The 23,362-nt window shown below is 27.5% G+C and overlaps 1 pseudogene; it reads left to right on the top strand.

The window, feature by feature from the left end:
* Positions 1-23,362, top strand: LOC149515281 (increased DNA methylation 1-like; annotated as a pseudogene).

Genomic DNA, 23,362 nt, shown 5'->3' with positions numbered 1-23,362 from the left:
ATGAAAAACTCAATTTCCTTCTATATTCTTAATGCTAATGTCCCCTTAGAGCGATTGGGAAATTATAAAGCTGGAATGAAGTGGTTGGCGGATTCCTTCTTTCACTTGTTTTTCGTCCCTTCAACAGAATCTGCAGTTAAGTCTTTCTTTGGCAGGCACAATGTCCTTGATTCAAGAGGTTGCGCACAGGGGAAGGTAATGTTTATTGTTTTAGTTAGCTAGAAGTCCATAAGGACTAGTCATTAGAAGTCTTCCGAGAGTTTCAAACGGAAGGATAGGTCTTTCAATAGACCATACAATTTCCAGCGATTGGCGCTTTTTTTTATTTTTTTTTATGGGATTCGAAAAGCCTTGTATGCTGACTTGCTTCCCATGTTGTGACTTTCGATTTTGATATCTAAGATGATCATACGATAATGACGTTGATTGAATAAGGTTGCTTTTATCCATAAGAAAAAAAAGAAAGGAAAGAAAATGATGAATTTTCAAGTTCTAAACTTCAAATTTTGGCTCACATTTAAATGAAACATTTTTTGCCAAAAAATCTAGTTAGTGCTTTTTCTTTTTAGGTTCTACATTGGATTGATATGATGATTTTCTTTGAGTTTTAATTCTAATCCATGAAGAAATTTTATTGGTTTAAGCAGATTTAGGGAGAGAAAGCTTTTTTGAAGAATACAAAAAAGCAATTTCTTGGTCAAAATATTTGGTTTTCCGAAGTATTGAAATAAAGAAAGAAGCAGAAGATGAATGAAATGCTGAGATGGTTTTTATTCAATTTAGAATATCTTATTAAGGGAAATAAGTTTAAAACTGCTCCTATTAAAAAATAAAGATTTTAAATAACTTTTGTGTAGGAAAATACTCATTTATCTCTACTATTATTTTCAATTTTAGATTGTCAATCTCACCACCTATTCAAATGGACTCTAAGTGAGATTGGTTCCTACGAGATTAAAAAGAACAATTGAGTTGAAATTAATTACTGTAATAATGAAATTAAAATTATCAATAAAGTGTTTGGATAGAATTATAGTAGTGATGTGCAATGAGATAAAATATAATAAAAGAAAAATAAACATTAAATATATTAAATTTAAAAATTATTTATAATAAAAAATTTAATTTATCTGCTATTTATGAAATTAATAAATAATTACAAATATTAAATTGTTTTTATGTCATTAATAGTTTTATTAATAAATAATTTTAAAGTAAATAAAAAAGATATGAATATATCAAATATTTTTTATTATTTATGTAATTATCTATTTTTAAATAAACTTGTAGTAGTTATATAATAACAATTTTTATTTATTAGTTTATTATATAATAAAATTTATTTATTTATTATGATTTAGAGTTAGAATCATGATTGTTTAGGGTTTAGAATTAGAGTGCAAGGATAGTTTCATCCTATCACTATAATTCAAGGGAAAAAAAAATTAGGGACATAAATCAAAGGATGGGTACGGTGGGAGGAAGGAATTTCAAACAATAGTAATGTGGTCGATGAGACAAGCCCCACAGCCCTAATCGCACCGTCGCGTCAACACCATTAGCTAGCTTAACATCCATCAAACACCCATACCAGGCCACACCACAACCCATAAAACAAGAAAAAAAAGCAAAAACCATGTTTTAAAAAGAATTATTATTATTATAATCTAAACATGAAATAAGAAATGTACTCGATAATCACAAAAAAATCAAACCACTTCACATAGATATGACAATTCATATTTTTGTGTCGTATTTCATATCGTATTTAATACATGTAATAATATAAATTATTAAAATATAAACACGACATAAATTATAAAATATATTTAAATTTTAAACACAAACATGATACATTTATTATAAATATTATATATAACACAATACGATTAACACGTGTATAATTAATCCATTTAAAAATAATAAAAATAAACATAAATAATACGGATATATATGAATAGATACGACTAACACAGATCTATACAAATAAACATAAATAACATGAATATATACAAAATATGACTAAAATAATAAATGACTATAAACTACTCATCATTTACAATTTAATAAACTTGGCATATTACTTGCATATTAAAAAGAATAAAAAAAATTTGATACCCGTTTAATATGTATTTAATATATATTTAAATTTTAATATATATTACATTTCTATATTAGTTTTTAGTATTAAATTCAAAATGATGAATTACTACATATTAAAGAATAAAATAATGATATATAGGACTAGTATTAATATTTATATTATATTTATATTATTAATATAAAAATAATTTTATAATAATTATTAAATGAATATCATAATTAAATGTTTAAAATAATCTTTATATGGTATTGAAAAGCTAATTAAATATCATAATTAAAATATTAAAAATTAAAATAATCTTTATATGTTTATATTAAATTAAAATAAATATAAAACGTGTTAAACATGTACTTATATGATAAGATTAAATTAAATGTGTTTTTTTGTGTTGTATCCTGTGTTAAACATGTATCCGTGTAATATATTTTATCTAAACATGTTTTTCATGTTTTACATATGTTTAAATGTATTAACATGTATAAAACATGAATTATGTTATGTCGAAATTCATGTTGACATGAATAAATATAAAATACATTTTTCTTAAAACACATACATGATTTTTTTCATATCATTTTCATATTGTATCATTGTATCATTGTATCATTGTATCATATCACAAATTGCTAGATTTAATCTTATCTCATTCCATAACATTGCAACAAAATAGCCATTGTTAGGGACATGCCACACTTCAACACCATTTTCCTGTCTTTTGGATTGGTGTGCAGTAGATCTAAGTTAAAGTAATTTCCTCCTACTGCTGTCTTACTGCAGTGCAACCTATCACAAAAGTTTATACTTGATATACTTTCAATGTATAGATTTTATACACTATCAGTAAATCAAATGGTGTTACCTCATTAAGATATATACATAAAACTTGAATTTAAAAAAAAAATATTAATGATGTAGCACCATTTAATTCACTGATATAAATACTAACAATGCATCAAATATAAACTCATAAATTAAACTTTTTTTAAATATGTGAAGCATGCTGAGTTAGGTTCATGTTGGATTGTTTCAAATTTAAGGCATTCTAGGTTAATTCTAGGATTTTTAGGTTTGATGCAATGTATTTGTTATCTAATTTGATTGAATTTGGGTTGTTGATTTTTTAAATCAATTTAAATTATTAAATTAGGTGAGTTAAGTGAATTTTTGAAATTATGATAATTAATTTATGCTTCATTTTACTTCGCAAGCAAATGATAATCAATTTCAGGTTTAGACCAAATCATTTCATGTTCATGTGATGGATTTTTTTTTACTTAGGATTGAGTTGATTGATTAATATTTCAAACAAATCAAGCAAGGCAAACCAAGTTTTATGTCATATAATTTTTATTTTTAACCCTAAAACTTTTGACATTTTTCTAATAACAATGAATTAAAAATGTACTATATAAAAAATAATAGATAAAAATTTTCAAATTCAAAACAGGTCTTTAAATAAAAGCATTTTTCAAAAGGTTTAAGTGTCAAAAATAAATCATAAAATGGTTTTCAACTAACACCAATTATACATGCTACAATGAAAATTCTATTGTAAAAATTTAACTTGTCCATACATAGAAAATATATTATATATAGCAACAAGTTTATTTTTATAATTCTATATATGGAAAACAAAATTGATTCCAACTGGTTGATAACATTTTTAAAATATAAATATATTAAAAATATATTAGTTCACATATAATTTAGAAGAAAGGCCAAAAAAATTTTAATTCACTTCTATACTAGTAAAAATTTTCAAAACTGTACTCTAAATTACAAGAAAATGTTAAATGTATACCTATTATAGCTAACATTTCTTATTTTGGTTTTTGTCTTAGTAGTTTATACTTATCTGTAAATGGCAATATTTTTTATAAAACTGGTGAATCATTTTGAGAGAAACACTAAGAAAAAAGACTTTTGAAGTTTTCCGGTCATTTCACTAAGTGAAATACTTTGCAATATATAATTGCATGCAGTGTAATATTATTGCCTCATGTTGTCTTTCATTAATCGAGCAGCTACACAATTTTGGCTTACAAGTGATAATTTTTCTAAATCCTAAATTATTTTTTTTCATTAAGGTAAAACACTTTCGGAATATTTGAATGTATACAATTTTATCATTTTTGTCAAATTTAATTGACATTCATTTTGAATTATTTTTGTGTTTGATGAATTTTAATTGTATATCAAGGTGTTTGAATAAGTTGCAGATCATTTATCTTAATCAACAATCACCAACATTGAAAGAGAATCAAGTGCATAACAAAATCTAAATTGCATGGATTCATTTCAAAAATAAAAAAGGTATACTTAGCCTTTTTGCTTTTGCAATTAAAATAAAATTTATTATTACTTATGTTTAACTCACCATGTTGACGGGTTTATGGTCTTTATGAGTAAAGTTTTTAAATGTGCATTAGCAAAATGAATAGATCTAAGTAATGGTTGGTCTTCCAAGCCAAAAAAAAGAGAGGAAAAAAAGTGCTTATATTTATTTGATTATACTTTTAGGACAGTTATTAATTACTTAATACTTATTATGTTCCATATTCTTTTTGTTTTTTTTGTATGTTTTGCTATTTCTAATATTGAACTTCTTTACATTAATTTTGAGCATGGACTGTTTTTCATTGGTTCTCTCTCTAATAAAACTTCTCTCTCTCTCTCTCTCTCTCTCTCTCTCTCTCTCTCTCTCTCTCTCTCTCTCTCTCTCTCTTTATATATATATATATATATATATATATATGAGTAAGAATTTATTTGTGTTAGTGTAAGAGTTACACTTTCTTTTTTACTTTTAGATCAAAATTATATATATATATATATATATATATATACACGAGTAAGAATTTATTTGAATTAGTGTAAGGGTTACATTTTTTTTTTACTTTTTAAAATTAAATTCATAATACTTAATCATTTTAATCTAAAGATTAAAAAAATGTGTAACTTTTACATTAATGTAAGGATCCCTCCTCTTACATTAATGTAATTCATACACTTTTTTAGATTCTTGGATCAAAATTAAATCTATAACTCATTTGAATCAAAAATATATTTTTAAATTTAATAATTTTAATCCAAAATCTAGAAAAAGTATAAGAATTACACTAGTGCAAGTGAATCTCTACTTATATATATATATATATATATATATATTTAGGGGAGGGATCATCTTACATAAAAAAGTTTCACTTTTTTCTAACCATTAATTTTAATAGATTTACAAGATAAGATTATTATTATTATTTTTACTTATCTCTTTCATCTAAAATCAATGATTAAAGAAATATAAATTTTTTAATTTTACACTAATATAAATTGATCATTCTCATATACACATATACATATATATATATGTATTAATTCTAGCATCCTTGTAAAAAGTCTGAGTTTTATGGGTGTTTTGTCTTTAGCCTATCTGTATGGATTTAATACTACCAAGTCAAAAACTAATGTCATAATTGCACAAAAAAATATGATGACATGAAATAATATTCTTTTACATAAGTTTAATTAATTAAATGGATTTGGTAAGTTTCTTTTTGGAAATAAGACGTGAAAATTTATGTAAAAGAAAAACAAAACTTGGTTTTGTTGCCCTTTTCTTACTAAATATGATCAATGAAGATAACAAAATTCAAGTACTTATCCTTGTTTCAAAATCTATAAACATAGGATCAAAAAACATATATACACGACAAGAAAATGGAAGATTAATGGTAGTTTTGAAACGACGTTTCACTTACAAATGTCGTTAGCTTTTGTATTTTTATAAAACTTAAGGTGTTTATTATCAAAACGGCACTAAATATTCAAATAGTGACATTTTTACTTATAAACGTCACCTAAGACAAACAATTAACAACGTTTATCGACTAAAATGCCTTGAATAATCCTCTCTAAAAATTTGGTGTGATTACTGAAGGCGTTTTTGGTAAAAAAAATACCTTAAATAATTTCGTTATAAAAATGGATAGGGGATTACTGAAAGCGTTTTTGGTATACAATGCCTTGAATAATCTTGTTATAAAAATAGATAAGGGATTACTGAATGCGTTTTTAGCAAAAAACGCCTTGAATAATCTCTTTAGAAAAATATGTAGGCGATTATTGAATGTGTTTTCTGCAATAAACGCCTTTAATAATTCTACTAAAAAATTGGAAAGGATTATTGAAGGTGTTTTTGATCAAAAATGCCTTCAATAAATATCTTATCAAATCTTAAAGATCATACGATTGTTAACCATAAGGTCACAGGTTCGATCCTTCCTTTTAATGTTTTTTGGGTTTTTGAATGAATTATTTGTAAGGTATTGTTCAATGTATTTTCTAGGCAAAAACACCTTCACTAATCTATTTAAAAAATTTTGAAGAAAGAATATTGAAGGCATTTTCCATAGAAAAATGCCTTCAATAATTCATAGAAAAAATTTGGAACGGATTCTTGAAGACGTTGTTGGCCGAAAGTGCCTTCAATAATCCAATCAATAAATTTTTATGAGGGATTATTGAAGGCAGTTTTGGTTAAAAATGCCTTCAATAATCCATACAAAAAAGTTAGAATGGATTCTTGAAGGCGTTTTTGGCCTAAAATGCCTTCAATAATTCACTCAATAAATTTTTATGAGAGATTATTGAAGGCGATTTTGGTAAAAAAAATGTCTTAAATAACATTTTGTTAAGGATTATTCAATGTGTTTTCTGGCTAAAAATGCCTTTAGTATTCCCATTAAAAAATTTCAAGTTTAATTATATATGTGAAGTCAGTTGTAGGTTTATGCCAAAAAACATTTAGTTTATATATGTGATACTACGGTTTTAGAATTTACATTATAAACATTATTGCATTTCAATAAATTGACCACACATCTGAATTTAAAATTGATAACGTTGCCATATAAATATACTTTTATCAAATAATCGTACTCAATATATGTGTATTCATATAAAATAAATATATACCAATAATATTAAACCAATACCCCAATCTACAAACTTAAATTATCCTTTCAACATGGCATGCTAAAAACATTATAACAAATGATCCTCATATATTTACATTTAACCAACAATGTTCAACCTCAAGGTTTATCAATAAATGATAACACATACTCACACCACTATTTACGGATTTCATCAAGTTCTTCTACCGTGAAGCTTTCTTTACTCTCCCATTAAAAAAAAATTTTGAAGTAAATGTTAATAAACAAGAACATAATTTAGATTTTTTTTTTTAAGATATAATAACTTTATGAAATTTATACTGACCTTGAATGGTGTGGTCATAAAATCATATAAAACTATCTCTTACATAAAATGAAGGACATAATATCCACATTTAGTATATCCGAGTTGACGAGGTACCTAAAAATTAAATTTAGTGGGTTTAGGAAACATTTATCTACACAAACTTAGTATAAAAGAATAAATTTTACATTTATCGGTAATGCACCAATTTTATCTTTGCCTTCTTATCAAATACAGATATTACCATATATTGAAAAGAAAAAAATCACTTAATATAAAAATAAATTACTTATGAAGAAACAGAAGATATATAATACAATAACATGTAATACCTCTTTATAAAAATTTTAATTTTGGGGTTAGGCATCGCTATTGGTTGAGTTGAATTAAATAAGTATGGTGTTAAGGAATTGGTATCAATCACAATAAGCTGCCAATAACAATTGTAAAATAATAAGAATGATATATTCAGATTAGGCATCATATCAGATTAAGGTAAGGTTAGAAAATTGTTTGTATGAATATAACTTACTGCACATTATACGGAAGTAAACAATAATTAGCCCATTTTTTCATGCATTCAATCACATGATTAGTATAAAAAGTGACTGTGCCACTCTGCTCACTAATGAAGTTAGGGTCAACGAATCTAAATCTGTGGGTCGTTTGTGTCGCTTTAATCTCTCTTTATAGAAAACTGCACGATAACAATCAACAATACTAGTTAATAACACACCATAATATAGATTAATACATATTGAGTTTGCATATTTGTTTTTATAAGCTAACCTCATATAAGCAACAATATCAACAGCTGATATTTCATCCAGTTCACAAAATTCTTTAATCTTATCTCCACCAATGTAAGAAAATGATGGTTTATCAAATAACCCTTCTTCAGACTCAATGGTTAAGTAGTTTTCTTTAGATAAATAATCGAGTAAATAATTAGATAACTAATCCATGGCAGTCTGAGCAAGGTCATACTCTAAGTCCCAAAATCTTACTATAATATATAATGAAATATAAATATTAAAACCAAATCAATAAATATAATAAACAAATTAATATTAAACTTATAAATAAAATCATATTTCATGGCTAGTAGAGAAAGATGGGTTCCCTGCCTGACTTGCAACAAAAGCTTAACCTAGGTGCATGATGCTATTCGACTGGCCTACAAGCATGCTATGCCGCATTATTGGCAGCATGGCCTCCAAAGCAGCGAGTCTTTACTGTTGCTCATTGAGGCATTACTTTTAGTCATCAAGTCATTGCTGTTATTGCTAAATGATTACTTCATATTGTGTATTTGTCATTTGAGAAGTTTAGGTTGATTACTAAAAAGCTTTGATAGCAACACAAATTTATCAATCCCACAAACTCGACCAGGCCTCTCTTTAGCTTTTAATGCTAAAGACAATGAATCTTCACCATACTGGATTGTCAGTTTATCAAATTTAACTTTGGCAGCATAATTATCCTAAAAGACAATAATAAGATAGGTTATAACAACAAATCTATACAAGTTAGTATATAGTCATACATATAACCACAATGCCAATCATACGTGATTTAATGATCAGTTATACATACAATCTTTTTAGTCAATTCTTCGGTTGCTTCATTTACAAATGATCCATCCTTTCGTAAATATCATTGTTTCTAGACTTCACATCTGAAAACTTCGATGCCAAAGCTCGTTGATTCTTAGTAAATTATTGTAATATAAGAATCAAAATCTATGAAATGAATGTTCATAAATATTCATCTATGAGTATAAAATAAGTGTATGAATACTTACAAGGTCATACTTGACATTTGCATATCTCTTTCTCGCTGTTCGATGGTGATATATTTGTTTGGCCTGAATGTTTTTTTGGTTTTCTTTGATTTTTTACAAGTGAAAAAAATTACGTAAATCACATATAAAATTTTATAAACAATTTTTTTGGCAATGGATTTGCATACTGAGAAATCTTCTGATAATCGATCTCGAACAAAATTTCTTCAATCTTCAACACTTATAACATCTACATATGACGTAAGTGGAACAGCCAATACATCACCTTGATTAGCGAGTAATAAAATATATTAGGTTGTCAATCTGCTTTTAAAGTCTTTGAATGCTTTCTCAGCTAATTGCAACACAAGCTTTTTACAATCAATTAGGATATCAAACCATTCTTAAATAATTTAACACAATTAGTATGAACACATTGAATTTTAATTAAATGATCATTTAATAAATTTTATGAAATAGTTGAATAAATATACCACAACCGACTGCCATATACCATTCTTTAGATCATCAGGAACTTGTCACCAATTGGTGTACGTAATTAAAATGCTACTATGGATTACAACACCAATAAGAGTAGCCAACTTGGCAACTCCATTAGACACAGGCTTTCTACTTTGATTGAAGTGTACGTGAATTTTTGTATCATTTACTTTTATTTATTTATTTTATCCCATTCATTTTCTTTTTTGGCCTACAGGTGTGTTTTGTGTATGTTCAGTAAAAGGAGAAGTATGTTGTTCGGAGTCTATAATACCTATAATTTTGATCATAATTATACCAAATACACCAAACTGACTGTCTAAATTTAACACTGTGCGTAATAAAATACAACCAGTATCATACTATGTACAGAAACACCATTCAGCAAACCATTTAGAAAACCATTCAGAAACACCATTCAACATACCAATATCATATAATACCATTTAGTAAACCACAATATTTAAACCAAACTACACAGAAACACCATACATGCAATAAAAGATGCTTGGACGACTAAGGTTATAGTGAAATGAATAAAAATATATATGCAAATGTAAATAGTAAGAAATCGAAAAAAATACCTTTTTTGAAGAATATAAATAATATAATAAACAAAAAAATAATAACATACCAGTAAACAGAGAGGTGAGAGAAATTGAGTTGTTAAAAGTCGGTGGTGACAATATAAATAAAGAAACCAAAATTCAAACTAAAAGTGTTTATGGGATTTGGTTTGGCTGATTAATACAGCTTTTAATCAATCTTTATACTAGCAATTTGTGATTCTAAAGTTCAAGACAGGGGAATGAATATAAAAATTGTAAATGAAGGCATTTTTCTGACAAAAACACATTTAATAATTTTCTTAAAATTTGACTACGAGCTTATTGAAGGCATTTTTAATTAAAGACTTCTTTAATAATCCCAAAAATTTTTAAAAGAAAATTATTGAAGGCGTCTTTTTTAGAAAACTTCTTCAATAATTCTACACAAAAATATCATGAGGATTATTGAATGCATTTTATAAAAAAATTACCTCCAATAATTTCTTTTAATAATTTTGAAGAAGAGATTATTAAAGACATTGTTAGTCAAAAATACATTCAAAAATCTCCTCGTTAAAATTTAAAGGGATTATTGAAGGCGTATTATGCAAAAAACACCTTCAATAAATTTTTCTAAAAAATTGGAGTGAATTATTGAAGGCGTTTTAATAGAAAATCACCTTCACTGATATTCCCTTGATAAAAATGAAAAGGATTATTGAATGTGTATTATGCAAAAAATACCTTCAATAATTTTTTTCAAAAAATTTAAGAGAATTAGTAAAGGTGTTTGTGGTCAAAAACACCTTCAATAATCCCCTTAAAATTTTATTACGAGATTATTGAAGGTGTTTTTTTACTAAAAGACACCTTTAATAATCCCAAAAAATTTTTAAAAGAAATTTATTAAAGGCGTTTTTTTTTTAGAAAACGCTTTCAATAATCCGGCTCATTTTTTCAATATCTTGTTTATTAGAGGCATTTTATGCCAAAAATATATTAAATAATCTTGCCCAAAAACAGTACGAGGATTATTAAAGGTGTTTATAAAAAAATACCTCCAATAATTTTTTTTTAAAATTTTGAAGATAAAATTATTAAAGGTGTTTTAAAAAAATCTCATCGTTAAAATTTAAAGGGATTATTGAAGGCATATTATGGAAAAGATACCTTCAACAAATTTCTTTAAAAAAGTTGAGTTGATTATTAAAGACATTTTTTGTAGAAAATCACTTTCATTGATATTCTCCTAATAAAAATAAGAGGGAATTGTTGAAGGCATATTATGCAAAAAATGCCTACAATAAATTTCTTCAAAATTTTGAGAGAATTAGTGAAGGTGTTTGTAGTAAAAAACACCTTCAATAATTCTCTTAAAATTTTACTATGGATTATTGAAAGTATTTTTTACTAAAAGACGCCTTTAATAATCTCAAAAAATTTTTAAAATGAATTTATTGATGGCATTTTTTTTAGAAAATACCTTCAATAATTCGGTCTATTTTTTCAATACCTTATTTATTAGAAGCATTTTATGCCAAAAACGTCTTCAATAATTTTGAAGGTGAGATTATTGAAGGTGTTCTATAAAAAAATACCTCTAACAATTTTGAAGATGGGATTATTGAAGGCGTTTTTACTAAAAAACGCCTTTAATAATCTAAAAAAATTACGAGAATTACTGAAGGTATTTGTTTGTTAAAAACACCTCTATTTGTTAGATGTATGCGCTTATGTCTTACAAACTCCAATAAAATTATCCATAAACTTAGCGCATCTAATCTCCAACTTTAAGCTTCATCTTTATTAATCTATTATTTCTCTTTTTAGACTAATTACAATTTACTTTCCTTTTTCTTTAGCTTTTAGTATTCAAGCTTTGTCTTTTAAAACCCTATTTTAACTATTCCTTAGTTATTTACTTTAGTTTTTACTTCAACTTTTGCAATTTACGATATTCTTTTTGGTTTAAAATTTTTCTCCAAAACCCACTTTCCTCAGATACCCATTTGAAACCCATCATCCACTTTCCTTTCCCTTTCATTTTCTTTTTTTTTTTTTTGGATTTCCTCTGAACTAGTTTTACTTTATTTCAACCCTAACTACAAATACTCTAGGGTAATGTTTGGGTTAGCATTAGAGTTTTAAATGATTTATATTAGGTAGCTGAGACAATACTTCACAACAAGGAGTTCTGGTCTTCTGTAAGTACTAGTTTTTTTTATTATTTTTTGTTTAAAACATAGTAAACTTAAGTATTTTACATGTTTATTTTCATATAAATTATTTATATAAATTTGGTATGATAATGTAGCAAGTACTAAATAAAAAAGAGTTGGATGAAAAAGTCAAAATTAAGTCAAGAGTATAGAGTTGGAGTGAAATTTTTTTTTTAATTTTGCATTTAAGAATACAAGTGAATATGTGAAGTGTGCTAATATTGATTGGTAAATGCATGAAGTTATTTTTGAACATTTAATTTATATTGGATTTGTCTCAGGATATGTTAATTGGTATTTTCATTGAAAGTTTGTATCGTCAAAGTCTTTCACTAGAGTTCTTTTAACTTCAAGGGCTTTTCAACACTAACATGATCCTTTTATAGCAAATGACATTGAAGGCATGTTACGAGATGCTTTTAACATTCATAACTAATATTTTCGTAATCCGTCTCCCCAAAATGATGGATTTAATCAATGTAATATTGAAATGAATGAATTTTGTGAACATGAGAAAGGTTTAGGTGACCAATAACCTAGAGAAGAAGCATCAAAGTTTTATAGGTTGCTTGAGGATATGAATGAAGAACTTTATGAATGATCGAAGCATTCAAAGTTATCTGTTTGTGTTCATCTTTTGCACTTGAAATGCTTATGTGAATGGACGAAAAACTCTCTGACTTTATTATAAGAGTTTATGAAAGAAATATTTCATTTTACAAAAATCCTTGAATCTTGTAAAGAATTAAAGAAGATGATCAAAGATTTGGGTCTCGGATATAAGAAAATTCATAGTTGTCCCAATGATTGCATGTTGTATTGAGATGATAGAAAAAATCAAAAACTTATCATTTGTGTGGTATTTCTCGTTGGGTGGACAAAAACCTTGATGAAAGGTTGAATGAGGATGGTGATGAGGTTTATACAAAAAAGAAGCCTATTAGGGTTTTATGCTATTTTTCATTAATACCAAGACTTTAACAACTTTTCATGTCTTTCAAAATTGTAGATTCAATGAGGTGGCATCATGAGAAGTGGATGGATAATGGATCATTGAGGCATCCTGTAATTTTTTAGTATGAAAATCATTTTATTCTAAGTTTTTAGACTTTGCATCCGATCATTGAAATATTATGCTTGGACTAGCATTTGATGGATTTCACCCATTCAAAATGATGTGTAATTCTTATAGTACTTGGCCAATTGTATTGATTTCGTACAATTTAGTACCATGGATTGTCTTGAAACAATAGTCATTTATCTTGTCTATGATAATTCATAAGGAAAAAAGGTTCAGGTAATGATATAGACATCACTTACAATCTCTTATTAAAGAGTTAAAATAATTATGGGAAAGAGTTGAGACTTATGATGCATCAAAAAAAGAGAACTTCAATATGTGTGCTACTTTATTATGAACTATCAATAATTTTCTTGCTTATGTGAATTTATTTTGTTAGAGTACAATAGGTCATTATGCTTATCCATATTGTGTCACACAAACATGTTCGAAGTGGTTACCTAATGGCACATCATCAATAGTTAGGTGATAATCATCGATTTAGATTTTAAAAACATCTCTTTGATGAAACTGAAGAGTTAAGAAAATCACATTTACCAATTAGTGGGTTTAATATTTTGTCAAAGTTAAAAGATATCAATTTCACTTATGAAAAAATGACTCAATCAAAAAAAAGAGTGAGGGACATCTTTGAAAGTGTTTGGCCTCATATTACGTAAGTTGGTGATACTGATACTCAAGTTAGTGATCTTGATGTTCAAAGTAATGAGGAGGGTGATGAAAAAAATGAGCCCAATGAGTCTGAGTTGTGAAAAAAAAATATTTTTTTGAGTTACCTTGTTGGAAATATAATTTATTACGTCATAACCTTAATTTGTGCACATAGAGAAGAATCTTTGTGAAAATTTTATTGAGACAATTCTCAATATGAATAGAAGATCAAAGGATGACTTAAAGAGTTAGGTTGACCTTCTTGATATGGGAATTTACCCTGACCTTTATCCGAAGTTACTTTCTAATGGTAAATATCGATTGGCTCCTACCTGTTTTTGGATTTCTAAAGCTGAAAAAAATGTGTTTTGCAAGGTTTTAAAAAATATCAAAGTTTCAGATAGTTATGTGTCAAATATATTGAGATGTGTAAATCTAAAAGGGCAAAAATTTTCTTCATTGAAGTCACATGATTATCACATTTTGATGCAAGACTTACTTCTTATTATTTACATTCAGCAATTTCAAAGCAAGTCACTTCTATGGTAATTGAATTGAGTAACATATTTAAAGCTCTATGTGGGAAATGTTTGAATGTGGAAGAGCTTATCAAACTTGAAAATTGAGCCACGAATACTTTATGCCATTTAGACAAGATTTTCTTTCCAAACTTTTTCACTATTATGACGCCTTTGGTTATCCACTTTTTATATGAAGCAAAAGTCAGTGGATCGATTTATTATCGATGGATATATCTTATCGAAAGGTATTATTTGTTAATAGCTTGATTAGGTTGTTATTGTTGATCATGCCACTCTAGTTAAAAAGATATATGACAAATGTTTTATGCCATAGGTTTTTGGGGAGGTTAAAGTCTTATTATTGCAACAAACGTTATCTGAAAGGTTCTATTACTGAAAGATATTTAGCAGAAGAGTGTATGACATTTTATTTTCATTATTTGGAAGATGTTGAAATGAAATTTAATAGACCATCGAGATATGTTGGTATGCAACATACTGACTTTGCCTACAATTATTTTTTTGAAAGTTTTGGACAACCAATAGGCAAAGCTGAAATGGTGGAGTTAGAAAATAAATCTTAGGCACAAGTACATCAATATGTTCTTTTTCATCATGACTCAATTGAATCGTTTCACGCGTAAATTTTTTTGCAAGGAAATAATTCATTCCATTAAGCATAATTTATTGTATTTTTTGTTATTGTTAATACTTTATCAGGATGCTTTGTAGTGAGTATAGAAATAATTGGAGAGTTCATGCACATTATCGACAATCAAACCCTCGAGACCTTGATAAGTTATTTGTCGAAAACTTTCATGAATATTTAAGAGCAATTGTAAGTAATGCCATACTTTCTATTATGAGAAATCTACATAGAATGCTTACGGTATAACTAACATTAATAACATATATATTTATTCCACCTTTATAGGTTTGGAGTAGAAAGTTTGTTAGTGAAAAGGTAAAGTGTCTTTCACAAGGTCCAAACAAGATTGTGAAACGATATAAAGGTTTCATCATCAATGGATTTAGATTTCACACATATCCCTTGAAAGATTTAGAAGTACAAAAAATTCAATGATTATTGTTGTTTCATCAACTATTAGCTATGCTAGTGTTAGAGACACAAACCCTTTAGAGGGAAATGATAACTATTATGGCATGATTAATGACATCAATGAGTTGAAATATTATGACAAGTGAAAAGTTATATTATTTCAGTATGATTAGGCTAATGTGAATAATACGAAGAGTATTAAAAAAGATCAGTTTGGATTTACTCTTGTGAATTTTTCTCGATTAATTCACATTAGACAACAGCTCATCGATGAACTTTATATTTTTTCATCTCAAGTCAAATAAATTTTTTATTCTAAAGATTCCAAAGAATTGGATTGGTTTGTTGTTCTTTGAAACACACCTAGAGACTTATTTGATATGGGGTTAGATACCAAAGATGATGTTGAATATGGAACTAAATGTTATCGTTTTACTGAACAAAACTTGGATGAAAATATCTTCAATACCTTTGCTCAATAGGTTCGCGAATATGTTAATGAAGACATTTATAAACCATGATGGATAATCTATATTTTGTAATTTGAGTGTTTAAGACATAATGTAATAAATGCTTATATGTAATTAATGTCGCATTCATTATTGTATATTTATTATATTGTAAATCATACATTATCTTTTGATTTAATTAAATCGATGTGTTCTTTATATATCGTTGGTTATGATTTCTTAACTTCTCAATGTCTTTATATATGTTATAAACTAATATATTTTATACATTCACTTTTATGATGTAGGTAAGCTACAATGTGGAGGAGTAGATTGAAAGGAATACATATCAGAGATATTAGTTCAGAATCATCTGTGACATCTGTTTATATTGGCTATGGATTGAATCTTTTGGAGGGAAATGAACATACTATCAGTTTTAACTCAATCACTTCTAACCCTTCAACTGCTAATGGATCTGGCAATACAATAGGTCTAGATTTAGATAGTATCCCCTCAAATGATTCTACTTTAAATTTGAATACAGGTATTATATACCTCATATTTAGAATTTGATTATAATGATTAAAGTATTGATATTTTACAAATTGATTTTTTATTTTTTTACAATTGATAACAATAGTCAACGAAGGACCAGAGGTTGGATAATTTTGAAGGAATTGTTTGCACTACCTTCTAACGAGCATATTGTAGTATCTACAAACTTTAATAGGCAACCAATTGGTGAAGAGGCTCAACTGTTGGCTAGATTTCTAGTCATGCTTACCTGTAATGGAATGAAACTGCCTATTCATTATGAAACATGACATAAAGTTTCAGTAAAAGTTAAGGCCGATGCTTTAAACTTTATTAAAGTATTAGAATAATTAATTACATATAAAAATATAATTATTTTACATTTGATTTATTGATTCAAACTTTTCTTATTATATTATTACAGTTAAGATTTGTACTTGAAATACTAACTTCATTTGTGCTTAAGCCATTGGAAAAGAAATGGAAAGACTATAAGCATAATTTGAAGAATAAGTATTTCGATCGAAATACTACTATAAAGGCCATAACGAAAAATCTATCCTGTAATGTGATTAGGTAGCAATATGAATAATTAGTTAGATTTTAGTTCTCAAGAAAAGGAGAGGTACTAATTTATAACTTTGTATATTAGTTTTAAATAATAAAAGTGTTTTATGCTTTAAGTTAGTAATATTTGTATTTCTACCATGTACGTAATTATTTTTTATGACAAGAAAGAAAACAAATTGGAATTGGTAGCAAAAACAGAAATATAGCCACACAAGTGGATCACAAGTTTTACAAGAAAGCAAAAAGAAATAGTAAGTTTATGATTTTAAACTTATTCGAATGAATGAACTTTTTGTGCCGTTAAAAGGTAAAAATATAAATTAACAGTTATTGTTTTGTTTTAATAGTTTTGATAGTTTCAATATATGATATTAAACTTATCCAAAGTATTGAACTTAATTTTCACGGTTGATATGTATGAAAAAGTTATTGTTTACGTCTATTTAAGACTTTTTGTGTCGTTAATAGATAAAAATACAAAATTATTATTATTATTATTCTATTTTAATAGTTTGGATAGCTTTAATACATGATATTAAATTTGTTCAAATAATTGAACTTGATTTCTACAGTTAATATGTGTGAAAAAGTTGTCGATTATGTTTGTAGACACCCAATTTGGTCCAGGCCCGGATCAATTGGGCCTGGTCCAAATGGGTTGGTCCACTTTTTGTTTTATTATTTTTGCATTTTATATTTTATATATATATATATTTTTCTTTATCTTTTATGTATTTATTAATTACTTATTTATTATTACTATTTATTAATATATATCCTTATTTTTTTTCTTTCTTCTCTGTTAATATTCATATATATATTTTTTATTTATCTAGTTATATATTTATTATTATTTATCTATTATTATTGTTAATTTATCTGTTAATTTTTTGGTTTATCTGATTATCTTCATTTAATTATATATTAATATTTTTTATTTAATTTTTTATTTTTTTAATTTTTTTCGGTTGAAGATTGGATTGGTTTTGGAGGAATCCCACTATGAATTAGGATTTAATCAGAGTCTATATTGGATTCAATGATTGAATCCTAATCCAAAGAAGAGTTGGGATTGATCAGAAACTCTTCTGATCAATCCCTATAAAAGGATCCACAGATTAAAGGAAAAGAGGACAAAAAAAAAAGAAAAAGAGTTACTGGCAGAGAGAAAAGGCAGATATAGAGAAGATTTAAAAGCTAAAAAGGTTTTGGTACGTTTAGAACAGCTCTAGGAATCGGTAGGAATTTTTGGAGAATTTTTTTGAATTTTTTTTTGTAAATTTTTGGAAAATTTTTAGATTTCGATTGAATTTTTCGGTGAAAGTTAAATTTTTCGGTGATTATTCCGACCAAGTTTAAAGTTTTCGGCCAACTTTTCAGTTTTCGGCAACCATTTTCAAAAATCGATCATTTTTTCGATGAACTTCCGACGAAAAACCTAGATTCTGACAAAATTTTTAGAATCTGGTGAATATTCAACCGGAGTTCTTCGGGTATTTTAGAGAGAAGAGAGAGAAGAGAAAGAAAGAGAGAGAGAGGGAAGGCTCAGTCTGCTGAAAAAATGAAGGAATTAGCCTTTTATATCCACTGAAAACGACGTTGTTTTGGCGTTACTGTGCCAATAAAATGGGCGCGTTTTGAAATCGAGTGACCCGACCTGAGCGTCGACCCGCTTTCAATCCGTTTTTTCGAGCCGTTAGTCGAGCCGACACCTCTGAGCCGCTTCTCCGAGCTGTTTTTCTTTCTTAAACCGAGCCGAGCCGTTAGCCGAACCATTCCAGGTTTTTTTTTTTCATTTTATTATTATTATTTATATATTTATATATTTATTTATTTGTTTATTTATTATTATTATTAGTAGATTAGATTTGTTTAATATTCTTTTGTTTTTATCTTTATTTTATTTTTTATTTTTATTTTACTTTTCTTTATTTTTATTTTCATTTTCATTTTGTTTTATTATTTTATTTTCTTTAAATAAAATCCAAAAAAAATATTTTTGGGAAAAAGTTGAAAGTATCAATTTTCCTTGAAAATAAACTTTCTAAAAAATATTTTTAGGGAAAAGTTGAAAGTATGAATTTTCCTTGAAAATAAATTTTCAAAAAAAGGTTTTAAGGAAAAGTTGAAAGTATCAATTTTCGTTAAAGATAAATTTTCAAAAAAGGTTTTTTTTTTTGAGAAAAAGTTAAAAGTATCAATTTTCTTCGAAATTAAAGTTTCAAAAAGATATTTTGAGGAAAAATTGAAAGTATCAATTTTTCTCACAAATAAATTTTCAAAAAAGGTTTTTTTGAGAAAAAGTTGAAAGTATCAATTTTTCTCGAAATTAAAGTTTTTCAAAAATATTTTGAGAAAAAGTTGAAAGTATCAATTTTTCCTGCACAAAAGTAATCATTTTTTCCTTTTTATTTTCTTGAATTTTTTTTATTTGTTAAATAATCTGACGATGGAGCCTCGTAAGTGAAACAGTAGTTTCCTTGCATACTCTTGAGGTGAGGAAATTTTCTCAATTTTCTGCTAAAAGTATTAGAGTCAATTGAGAATAATTTCTAATAACTAATTACTTGATAAATTTTTAAGGCTTACTAGATAACAATAAAATTAAACTGGTAGCATTTTTTGATGGGCATTGTGAGGGTGCTATAACCTTCCTCACACATAATCGAACTTCCGAATCCTGTTCTGCTTAGTAAACCCAAACTTATTCTTTTAGGGACCCTTAAACTCAGGTATTCCCTGAAAGGATAGATTTCTTAGGTGACCAATCGCACCTAGATAAAAAAGATTGGTGGGGACTCCTTAAGTCAATGTCTAGCGATAGGTCCCCGGATCTAGACGTTATGACAATGTCTATTTGGGACTATTTTTGCCTTTTGAAGGAAAAAATACAAATTAAACTTTTGGATAGCTTTTAACAGTTTGGATGGCTTTAATCCATGATATTAAACTTGTCCAAATAATTGAATTTGGTTTCCATGATCGATATGTGTGAAAAGCTAAAATATTTTTATTGTTTAAGTCTATTTAAAACTATTGTGTTATTAAAGGACCAAAATATAATTTTACGGTTATATTTCTATTTTAACAATTTAGATAGATTAAATACATGATATTAAACTTATTCAAAATTTTGAACTTGATTGATAGGCTTGATATGCATGAATAAGTTTCGGTTGATATGTATTTAACAATAAAATATATTTTTATATAGGAGATTGAGATGGGTGGTAAAATTGGACGTATGAAACCTTTTCGCTTACACACACACAAAAAGACGAATCTTACTTGAATGTCAAAACATAAAAAATTATGGTAATTTGTAACATCTATTTTAATAAAAAGTAAATATTTACTCTTTTTGACATATTATGAATTAATCGTTAAACTTGATAGTTTTGTCTGATTAATTTACAAAAGAAAGCAAAAGAGAAAATGGTTGCTAAGATTGAAGTAGCATCCGATGGCTCGTCAATATGCAAGAATTAGAAAATTAGATTTTCACAAAAGTTGCTGGAAAAGAAAGGCATGAACAGGTCTGAAGCCTTGGATTACGTCCAACACCGTCTACCTACTATGGACGTAGCTCTCACCAATTTACATTCTTAGCAAGTTAGTTTTCGCAAGACATTTCCATATTGAGAGAAGAGTTAAAAACTATCCAACAACGTTTCCAGCAAATGGAAGCAAAAAGAGAATAGGAAAGTGCCAAAATTGAAGAAGAACATGCTAGAATGGACCAAAAGTGTGCAAAATTTCAGCAGTTACATGATCGATTGATCATTTTATGAATTTTGTGCAACAATAATTTTCAGAAACTAATCTTGGTGGTCCACCAACTCATGTATTACATTTAGTAAATATTTATTTTTTTAATATAAAAAATAGCTTATTATTAAGTGTTAAAACTTGTATGATATTATTCAGTAGGTTCTTGAACACGCTAGTGACTAAGGTGAAAAAATTCTTTCATCAAATGGCAGTCTTTCAAATCTATGCAGTAATCAATTTCATACATTTTAAATTTTTTGGTTAATGTAATAAAATAATTTGAATATTATTATACTAATTATTAAACTTTGTGTTAATTATATGCATATTTGAATGTGAATTAAGAATTTATTAATTTCAATTTTTGAATTTTAGTTCGTTTTTATTTCTTTTAACATTTTTTGTTAATGAAAATAATAAATATTAAAAGAAATTAAAAAAAAAATAAATTTCTTAATTTCATGACGTTTGCGTTCAAGAATGCCGCTAAATTCTAAATTTAGTAGCATTTATACCATAAAATACCACTAAAAATAGTGACGTTCTTATCAAAAAAATGTCACTAAATTAGAGGCGTTCCTATCATAAAAATACCACTAATTAGCGATATTTTTATGATACAAACATCATTAATTTAGTAGTATTTATCAAGTTAAATGCCGCTAATTTAACAACGTCTTATGATATAAACGTCACCATATTAGCGGTATTTTTTTATATAAACGTCACTAAATTAACAACATAGTCCAGATACAAACAGCATTAAAATAGCAGCGTTTTATAAAAACCGTCGCTATTTTCCCTGACACATATATAACCAACACTCTTGATGACATTTTTTGCAAACACCATAAATTTTTTAGTGACACTTATAAATGCCATTAAATATTGAAAAAAAAATGCCACTAAAAACTTAAATCCCTGCAGTGATATATATTTTTGGAATTGGAGCTGCAGGCCATTTCTCAAGGTGATTGGCTGTGTCCATATTGTGTCCGCAAATACTGTGCCAGTGGGGATGGCCTTCTAAAGAATTGTGCTCGATGTGAAGAACAGTGCATGCATTACTTAATATTGTTAAACGTTAAGTCATACAACTGATCTATAACTATTTCTGCTTCATAACTTGAAACCAATTTACAGATCATAGCAAGTGTGGAGGAGAAAAGTTGGACCTGATGAATTCTCCAGCCTCATTGTTCTGTGGAAGCAGTTGCAGAAAGGTATTTATCCTCAATTTAAAAGCTATCCATTTTCCACCATGATTTTTGGTGGAATTGTACCATCATTTTTTGAGGCGATGATATTGGAAAAAGAAACAACTGACTTGAAGTTTACAAAAGATATAGGAAGGGTTACAGGGTATGCTTGGAGGTGAAAATAATCTCCAAGATGACCTTTCATGGACTCTACTCCAACGAACGGAGCTGCCATTCAGTTCCTATGAATACAACAAAGTAGAAATCAACTCCAAGATTGCTCTGGCGTGGCTGGTAATGAACGAATGTTTCTTGTCAACCATAGATAGCCATACAAGAGCCAATATTACCCAAAGTATTATCTACAATCGAGGGTAATCAGTTCGAAACCTTTTCTGAAACTCCTTAAAAAAGTTCTTAAATCATGGCAATATAGTACTGCTGACTACCAAGTACCAACATAATTTCTGTCATTCTCAGGTCCAATTTGACCCGTACTAATTATAGTGGCTTTTACACTGCTGTCTTGGAAAAGAATGACGAAATCATCTGTGTTGCATCAATAAGGTGTTTTTCTCCATTCTCATTCAAAGAAATCTATATAGATATGTCTAATTCTAGTAGCATGTGCACGTGCTTTTAACACGCCATTCCATTTATCTGCTGGTTTCCAAGGTGCATGGAAAAAGGCTGGCTGAGATGCCCTTCATCGGAACCCATGGGGTATAAAGGCGTCAAAGGATGGCTCGCATCCTGTTAAATTGTGTTGAATCTGTAAGCATAGATATTTAAATAAATTGAACGATTTCATCACATCACTGCTCGAGTCTAATATGCTAATCAATCGAAATGCTGCTGATGATATACTTGATATTCAGGCTCTTCGTGATCTACAAGTTGAGAAGCTGGTGATTCCATCAGTCGATCAACTTGTTAATATGTGGAATGAGAAGCATTTCTTCACCCGCATCGAGGAGCTGCGGTTGAGGAAGGAGCTGTGCCAGCACAAGACGGTGATGTTCCCTAGTGCAGTAGTAAAACTACATAAAAACTTGGCGATGCTTCCTGACTTGAACATTGGTCCTTCAGCAACCAATGGGGTTTTCTAA

This window comes from Durio zibethinus, chromosome 13 (genome assembly GCF_047325235.1).
Source record: "Durio zibethinus cultivar Kanyao isolate XHJ-2024 chromosome 13, ASM4732523v1, whole genome shotgun sequence".
Taxonomy (NCBI): domain Eukaryota; kingdom Viridiplantae; phylum Streptophyta; class Magnoliopsida; order Malvales; family Malvaceae; genus Durio; species Durio zibethinus.
The sequence above is the reverse complement of the archived record's forward strand: the minus strand, read 5'-3'. Positions and strand labels throughout refer to the sequence as shown.